Source organism: Geospiza fortis, unplaced genomic scaffold, assembly GCF_000277835.1.
Source record: "Geospiza fortis unplaced genomic scaffold, GeoFor_1.0 scaffold27, whole genome shotgun sequence".
Lineage (NCBI taxonomy): Eukaryota > Metazoa > Chordata > Aves > Passeriformes > Thraupidae > Geospiza > Geospiza fortis.
In genome coordinates, this window is record NW_005054329.1 from 2,876,917 (window position 1) to 2,884,869 (window position 7,953).

The 7,953-nt window shown below is 53.3% G+C and overlaps 1 protein-coding gene across 2 annotated transcripts in view; it reads right to left on the reverse strand.

Annotated features, from left to right (window-relative positions):
* The window catches only part of OLFM1 (olfactomedin 1), a 34,062-nt gene that overhangs the window by 25,135 nt on the left and 974 nt on the right, over nucleotides 1-7,953 (reverse strand). The gene's annotated exons all lie outside the window — the stretch shown is intronic.

Below are 7,953 nucleotides of genomic sequence, written 5' to 3' on the forward strand. Positions count from 1 at the left end.
CCACAAAAAACTTGGAAAAGTTCCACCTTTTAGGAGGAATCCCAAATCCCTGCTCTGCTTGCTGTGCTCAGGCCTTGATTGCCCCTCTGAGTGGGAGCAGAGTTTGTCAGGGAAGTTTATCCCTCATATTTGTCTGACACACAAATGGGAATTAATCCTGTGGATATTTCAGTATTTAAATTTAAGAATCTCTCCTGTGCTTTGCTCTGGATAAAAATCCCTCCCGTGCCTTGCCCTGGATCCCAGCTGGGCTGAAACCTGATTTCCCAGCAGGGCAGGAGGATTTCATCCCCATTCCCTTCCTGCTCTGCCATGATTAAAGCTCCTCCAGACAGGGCCAGCAAAGCCCAGAGAGGAGCTGTGCCTGTTATAATGGGGGGAAAAAGAGAAATCCTGGGGGATTTTCTTTCTTTCTTTCTCTCTCCTGCTCGCAGTGTTTCTGAAAGAATCAAAAGCAGCACTTTTGGGGGATATTTTTTTTTTTGTTGCTGCCTAGATTAATGGAGTTAAGGAAGGGACATCAAAATGTTTTTCCAGATCATTTAAAATTTTAAATTAAAGACCTTTGAAAATTCTTAATGCATCAAAGACCTGCCAGGAGCAGGAAGGGGCACAACCCTTCCCAAAGGCATGACCTTGGAAGATGAACCCACCCCAAAACTGAGATCTGGTGGAAAAAGAGGCTCCCAGGAGCTGCTGTTCCCCCTTTTTTAGGGATGTGCAGAGCAGGAATTGGAGCTGCTGGTGTGTGATGAGCTGCAGTGAGCAGGACAATGACTTTTGTCACTTTTTGACACAGGTGACATGCAAGCACAGGAACTCTGCCTTACCCTGATCATCTGCCTGGTTTTAAATGAAAAAAAAATGAATAAACCAACAAAAAAATCCAGGGAATTTCATGTGAGAGACCTGCTGGAGCACAACACAGGAAGCAGTAAGGAAGAGCCTCAGGTGGCCCTGTCTGCCCTGAAGGGGCTTTCCCCAGCTGGATTTTGGTCCTCAAAAATCAACTTTTCCATCACCACATCTGCAGGAATCCCTGAACTGCTGAAGCTCAGCTTTCTCCTGGTCACTTTGGGGTTTTTTTTTGGGTTTCTGCACAAGAAAAACTTTCTTCCATCACTGTTTCTGTGTCCCCCACCACGAGAGCAGGGGTGCCCCAAAACAAGAGGGGTTCCAGGGGTGCCCCTTCCATCCCTCTCCTTTCCTCTGGGAGCAAGAGCTCTGCGAGCAAACATCCCCTTCACGTGCCCAAACCTGTGTTCAGCTGAAGCTGCTCTTGTCATTGAGCCCAGCATCTGCAGCAGGAGCCAAGAGCTTCAAACCAGCCCAGGTTCCTGATTTTTGGAGGAATTTTTGGGGCACATTTCCCTGGGTCAGGCACACACCTCCAGCCCCTGAGTCACTTCCCAGGGAGGAATTGTTCTCTGTGCTGCTTTCCAGCAAACTCAGCTCTGCTCCTGGCCCTGGGCTCAGTCCTGACATTGTCCCTCTGTTGTCCCTGCAGCTTGGGGAGGGTGGGCTGGGAACAGGGAAAAATGGTCCTGAGCAGGGAGAAAAGGGTCCTGAGCACAGGAAAATGGTTCTGAGCAGAAAAAAGGGGTTCCCTGAGCCGGATAAAAGGGTCCTGAGAAGGGAAAAACGGGTCCCTGAGCAGGGGAAGGGAAGGGGGTCCCTGAGAAGGGAAAAAGGGGATCCTGAGCAGGAAAAGGGTCCCTGAGCAGGGGGAAAAGGGTCCTTGAGCAGGAGAAAATGGGTTCTTGAGTACAAAAAGGGTCCTGAGCAGAAAAAAGGGGTCTCTGAGCAGAATAAAAGGGGTCCCTGAGCAAGATAAAATGGTCCTGAGTAGGGGAAAAGGGTCCTGAACAGAAAAAAGGGGTCCCTGAACAGAGGAAAAGGATCCTGAGAAGGGGAAAAGGGTCTCTGAGCAGGATAAAAGGGTCCTGAGCAGAAAAAAGGGTCCCTGAGAAGGATAAAAGGGTCCTGAGCAGGAGAAGGGGGTCCCTGAGCAGGAATCCCTGAGGTGGTGGAGCTCAGCTTTCTCCCGGTCACTTTTTTGTTTTTATTTGCGTTCCGGGCAGAGAAAGAGCCAGGAACGCGAGATAAAGCACAGAACAGGGACTCCCAAAGGAGCTGCGGGCTGGAAAATTCCTCTGCAGGGAGGGGAGAGCGCAGAGCTCGGTGCCCAGAGGAGCCCTGCGAGGGTCGGGGCGTGCGGGCGGCGACAATCGGCGGTGGCAGCGCGGGGACACGGCGGGGACACGGCGGGGACACGGCGGTCACTGTCTCCCTCTCCTGGCTGCTGCAGAGAAGAAGAAGTGCCCAAATTCCTCTTGCTCCCAAACGGGGATGGCGTGCAGGACAGAGAATTCCTGCTCTGAATAAACCACGCCCGATCCCCGGTAACATCGGGGATTTTAACATGAAATAAACAAGAGAAATAAACCACGCCCAATCCCTGGTAAAATCTAGGATTTTAACATGAAATAAACCAGAGAATTCCTGCTCTGAATAAACCACACCCAATCCCTGGTAAAATCTAGGATTTTAACATGAAATAAACCAGAGAATTCCTGCTCTGAATAAACCACACCCAATCCCTGGTAAAATCTAGGATTTTAACATGAAATAAACCAGAGAATTCCTGCTCTGAATAAACCATGCCCAATCTCTGGTAAAATCTGGGATTTTTCTGGTAAAATCAGGGATTTTAACAGCCCCAGACCTCGCTGGAGTCTTGGGGACAGCTCAGGTGACACCCCAGGAGGACGATGCCATCTGTCCCAGCTGTGCCATGAGCTCAGTGCCCTTCCCACCGCAGGGACAAAAGGTCAGGACTGCAGACTGCAGCACAGGACAGCCCAAATCCTGCTCCTTGAGCTCCTCCCCTCTGTCCTGGACATTTCTGGGGTGCCCTGGACACTCTGGGGTCTGTGCTTTCTGCAAGAACCTGGATCTGGAATGTCACGGATCCTCCTGAAAAGCTTGGATTGGGATTTTCCTTCCTCCTGAAAAGCTTGGATTGGGATTTTCCTCACTCCTGAAAAGCTTGGATTAAGATTTTCTTCCCTCCTGAAAAGCTTGGATTGAGATTTTCCGCCCTCTTGAAAAGCTTGGATTGAGATTTTCCGCCCTCCTGAAAAGCTTGGATTGGGATTTTCGGCCCTCCTGAAAAACTTGGATTGAGATTTTCCTCCCTCCTGAAAAGCTTGGATTGGGATTTTCCTCCCTCCTGAAAAGCTTGGATTGAAAAAGCCCCTGTCCTGGGCAGCCACAGCCCCCTGAGGGGACAAACCCTCGGTGCCCGTCCCCTCTGGGTACAGCACAGCCTTCTGAGGGGCGCCTCACAGCTCACAGGAAATGGCACCGAGTTCCCCCTCGGTTTTGGGGTCACAATTCCAAATATCCTGAGGTTTTTGCCTGGTTTTTGTCACTTTTTTTGCTGCCACCGCTTGCGCAAACCTGACTGCAGGAGATGGATGCTGATCACAAGTTTTCCTCTCATTGTGGGAAGGAAGGGATGGACAGAAAATAAAAGGGATGGAAGGAAAGGAAGGAAAGGAAGGAAAGGAAGGAAAGGAAAGGAAGGAAGGAAGGAAAGGAAGGAAGGAAGGAAAGGAAGGAAGGAAGGAAGGAGGAAGGAAGGAAGGAAGGAAGGAAGGAAGGAAGGAAGGAAGGAAGGAAGGAAGGAAGGAAGGAAGGAAGGAAGGAAGGAAGGAAGGAAGGAAGTGGCGGAAGGAAGGAAGGAAGGAAGGAAGTGGCGGAAGGAAGGAAGGAAGGAAGGAAGGAAGGAAGGAAGGAAGGAAGGAAGGAAGGAAGGAAGGAAGGAAGGAAGGAAGGAAGGAAGGAAGGAAGGAAGGAAGGAAGGAAGGAAGGAATTTAAGACCTCCAAGAGTGGATGGAGGGGATCCTTGCCAGCTCCTGGTACAGCTCTGTATGAGAATTGTGTCTGACTCCAGGGCCGGGCACATTTTGGGATCAGGCAGCCCAAGCTGCTCTGGGAAATGAACTCCCAGCTCTGGACACTCCCTGCTCCTGCATGAAAAACCCTCTGGAACCTCTCCTTTCCTCTGGGAGCAAGAGCTCTGCGAGCAAACATCCCCTTCACGTGCCCAAACCTGTGTTCAGCTGAAGCTGCTCTTGTCATTGAGCCCAGCATCTGCAGCAGGAGCCAAGAGCTTCAAACCAGCCCAGGTTCCTGATTTTTGGAGGAATTTTTGGGGCACATTTCCCTGGGTCAGGCACACACCTCCAGCCCCTGAGTCACTTCCCAGGGAGGAATTGTTCTCTGTGCTGCTTTCCAGCAAACTCAGCTCTGCTCCTGGCCCTGGGCTCAGTCCTGACATTGTCCCTCTGTTGTCCCTGCAGCTTGGGGAGGGTGGGCTGGGAACAGGGAAAAATGGTCCTGAGCAGGGAGAAAAGGGTCCTGAGCACAGGAAAATGGTTCTGAGCAGAAAAAAGGGGTCCCTGAGCCGGATAAAAGGGTCCTGAGAAGGGAAAAACGGGTCCCTGAGCAGGGGAAGGGAAGGGGGTCCCTGAGAAGGGAAAAAGGGGATCCTGAGCAGGAAAAGGGTCCCTGAGCAGGGGGAAAAGGGTCCTTGAGCAGGAGAAAATGGGTTCTTGAGTACAAAGAGGAGGATAAAAGGGTCCTGAGGAGGATAAAAGGGTCAGGACTGCAGCTAAAGCCAGTCTGGAGGCCCTGGCAGCAGGGCTCAGCCCCAGGGGAGCAGGAACAGCCAGGAGCTGCAGCCCAGAGAAGCAGGAAAACCAGCATTTCCAGCTGCTGTCCCCCCGCCTTTGGGGCCTGCTGGCACCAAGGCACAGCCCTGTGTCTCTGCTTCTCCAAGCCCACCTTGCCCTGCCTGCCTGGGGCGTCCCAAAAAGCCACAAATCCCCGATGGGCACTCCTGGGGGCTGTCCCAGCCTTGTCCCCTTTAGTGGACAGAGCAGAGGTGACACTTTCCCCTCCCAGCTCCAGCAGGAGCTTCCCCCAGCGCTCTAATTGCCTCTGATAGTAATTAGCTCTGTATTAACGTGTGCTGCTAATACTGATTACAAGGACTGATAACTCCAGCAATAAATACAAGCCAGGGCTGGAAATTATCTCTGTTTTTTTGTGTTTTTTTTTTTTTTTTTTTTTTTTTATTTTTTTTTTTTTTTTTTTAGGTTTTTTTTTCTTTCCCCCTCCTGCAAAATTTTTTTTTTTTTTAATTTTTTATTTTTATTTTTAGGGTTTTTTTCCTCTCCCCCTCCTGCAAACAGCCCTGACAGGGACTTGGGGTTCTTTTAGGGAAAATCAATGAGTAAATGAAGATAATTCATATTTTTAGGGGTTTTTTTCTCTCCCCATTCCTGCAAACAGCCCTGAGAGGGACTTGAAGTTCTTTTAGGGAAAATCAATGAGTAAATGAAGATAATTCATATCTTTAGGGTTTTTTTTTCTCTCCCCACTCCTGCAAACAGCCCTGACAGGGACTTGAGGTTCTTTTAGGGAATATCAATGGGTAAACAAAGATAATTCATATTTTTAGGGTTTTTTTCCCCCCCTCTTGCAGAAGCCCTGTAAATGTTTCACATCTGCCTGCTCCCAGAGTTACCGGGGCTGTGGATGTGGGAGCACCGTGCAGCTCCTGAGGAAACTTTGAGGAATTCCAGGAGGTTTTCACTGCAACATCCCAGCAAAAGGACAAAAGGACAGGTCAGACAGACAGACAGACAGACAGCTGGCACCCCAGCCCCTCTCTGCTGCCTGCCCTGGCTGTCCCACAGCAGCCCCAAGCTCTGCACCCCTGGCAGATCCTTGGAGAGCAGAAATTGGCTCTGTCCCCCATGGGCACCAGGAGAGGTGCCCTGGGTGTCCCCAAGGGGAGGACAAGGACAGGCACTGCCCAGGGCTGAGTGCCCACCCAGAGCCAGGGGCTGCAGCCCAGAGTGCCCAGAGCACCTCTGCCCCCATCCCAGCACCCCAAACCCTGCACCCACCAAAACGGGGCACTTCAGGGTGGGACTGACCCGTGGGGACATGGGGACAGGCCAGGCTGGGCACAAAGCAGCTCAGAGAGAGGAAATGCTTCATGCAGGGCAACCCTCAGCCCTGCCAGCGGGGATGGAGGCACAGGACAAACAGCTGGGGGGGTTTAGGGGCAGCTCTCCCCTTGTGCCACACAGCCTAGCCCAGCCCAGCCAGGGCTGTGAGCCCTGAGCAAAGCAGGGGGGCAGCCCCAGCCTGGCATCGCCCCTGTGCCCCCAGAACCCCCTCCCAGCTGGGGACACAGCCCAGGGTGCTGCAGCAGCACCCCTGGCAGAGAGCCCAGGGCTGCCCCAGCCAGGCCAGGCTGGCACCTCCAGCCCCGTTTGGGAGCCAGCCATGTGCCCACCTCAGTGCCCAGCTCAGTGCCCAGCTCAGTGCCCAGGTCTGTCACCAGCTCAGTGCTCAGCCCAGTGCCCAGCTGTGTGCCCAGCTCAGTGCCCAGCTCAGTGCCCAGCTCCGTGCTCTGTGCCCAGCTCAGTGCCCAGCCCAGTGCCCATCTCTGTGCCCAGCTCAGTCCCCAGCTCTATCCCCAGCTCTGTGCCCAGCTCAGAGCCCACTCTGTGCCCAGCTGTGTGCCCAGCTCAGTCCCCATCTCATCCCCAGCTCAGTCCCCACTCTATCCCCAGCTCAGTCTCAGCTCAGTGCCCAGCTCAGTGCCCAGCCCTCCCTTCCCTGTAGGCTGGCCTGTCACTGCAGCGAGGGACAGGAGGGGACAGCAGCCCCTCCTGCCTCAGCAGCAAAGCTGAGATCAGCCCCTCCGTGCCCCAGCCTCCCCCCTGCTGCCCAGGCTCTGTGCAGGGCACGGCAGAGCCAGCCTGGCACGGAGCTGGGCAGTGCCCGGCCTGGCAGGAGGCTCTGGGGATGGCATCTGGCAGCTGTGCCAGGGCAAGGAGGGCCCTGCAGTGCCAGGCCAGGCAGCAGGCACGGGGCACCTGCCCAGGTGGGCACTGCGGGGCTGAGGGCAGCCCCAGCGGGGCAGCTCAGCTCAGCCAGGCTTTAGCAGGGGCTCAAACCTCCAGCAGGGCAGGGCTCTCTGCCCAGGATCTGTTGGGCTCCCTGTGCCCACCACGATTTAAAGTTGCTGCCAAAGTTGAGGTGCTGCAGTCACAGAGGAAGCAAGGAGAGGAGAAGAGAGCCAGGCAGGGCAGAAACCTTGGTTTTCCTTTGTTTTTCCTTTGTTTTCCCTTGGTTTTCCTTTGTTTTTCCTTTATTTTCCCTTGGTTTCCCTTGTTTTTTCTTTGTTTTCCCTTGGTTTTCTCTAGTTTTTCCCTTGGTTTTCCTTTGTTTTCCTTTGTTTTCCTTTGTTTTTCCTTTGTTTTCCTTTGTTTTCCTTTGTTTTCCTTAGTTTTTCCCTTTGTTTTTTCTTTGTTTTCCCTTGCTTTTCTCTAGTTTTTCCCTTGGCTTTTCCCTTGGTTTTCCCCCGTTTTCCCCTTGTTTTCCTCTTGTTTTCCCTTGGGTTTCCCCTTGTTTCCTCCTTATTTTTCCCTTGTTTTTCCTTGATTTCCCCCTTATTTTTCCCTAGTTTTCCCCTGGTTTTCCCCTGGTTTTCCCTTGGAAAATCCTCCAGAGCAGCTCGATGCTGCCAAGGCCGCCCAGGGGCTGGCAGCACCCATTGCCCAGGCAGTGCTGTGTCCCCTGTGGAAGCTGCAGGGACACTCAGGTGACATCCCTGCCACCCCCCCGTCCCCGTGGCCACCCCCAGCCGTGCCCTGGTGGGCAGGAGCTGCCGTGCTGGTGGTCCTGGCTCTTTGTCCAGCGCAGCGCATGCGCACCCTCAGCATCCTCACACACAATGGGCTGCTCTGCTTCTTCTTCCTCCCCACCCCTCCTCATCCCCACAGCCCCTGGATTGCTCAGTTTCCACCCCCCCCGCTTTCCCTGCCTGCATTCCGGGCTGCTCAGCTTTTCTGGGGAATTGAGGC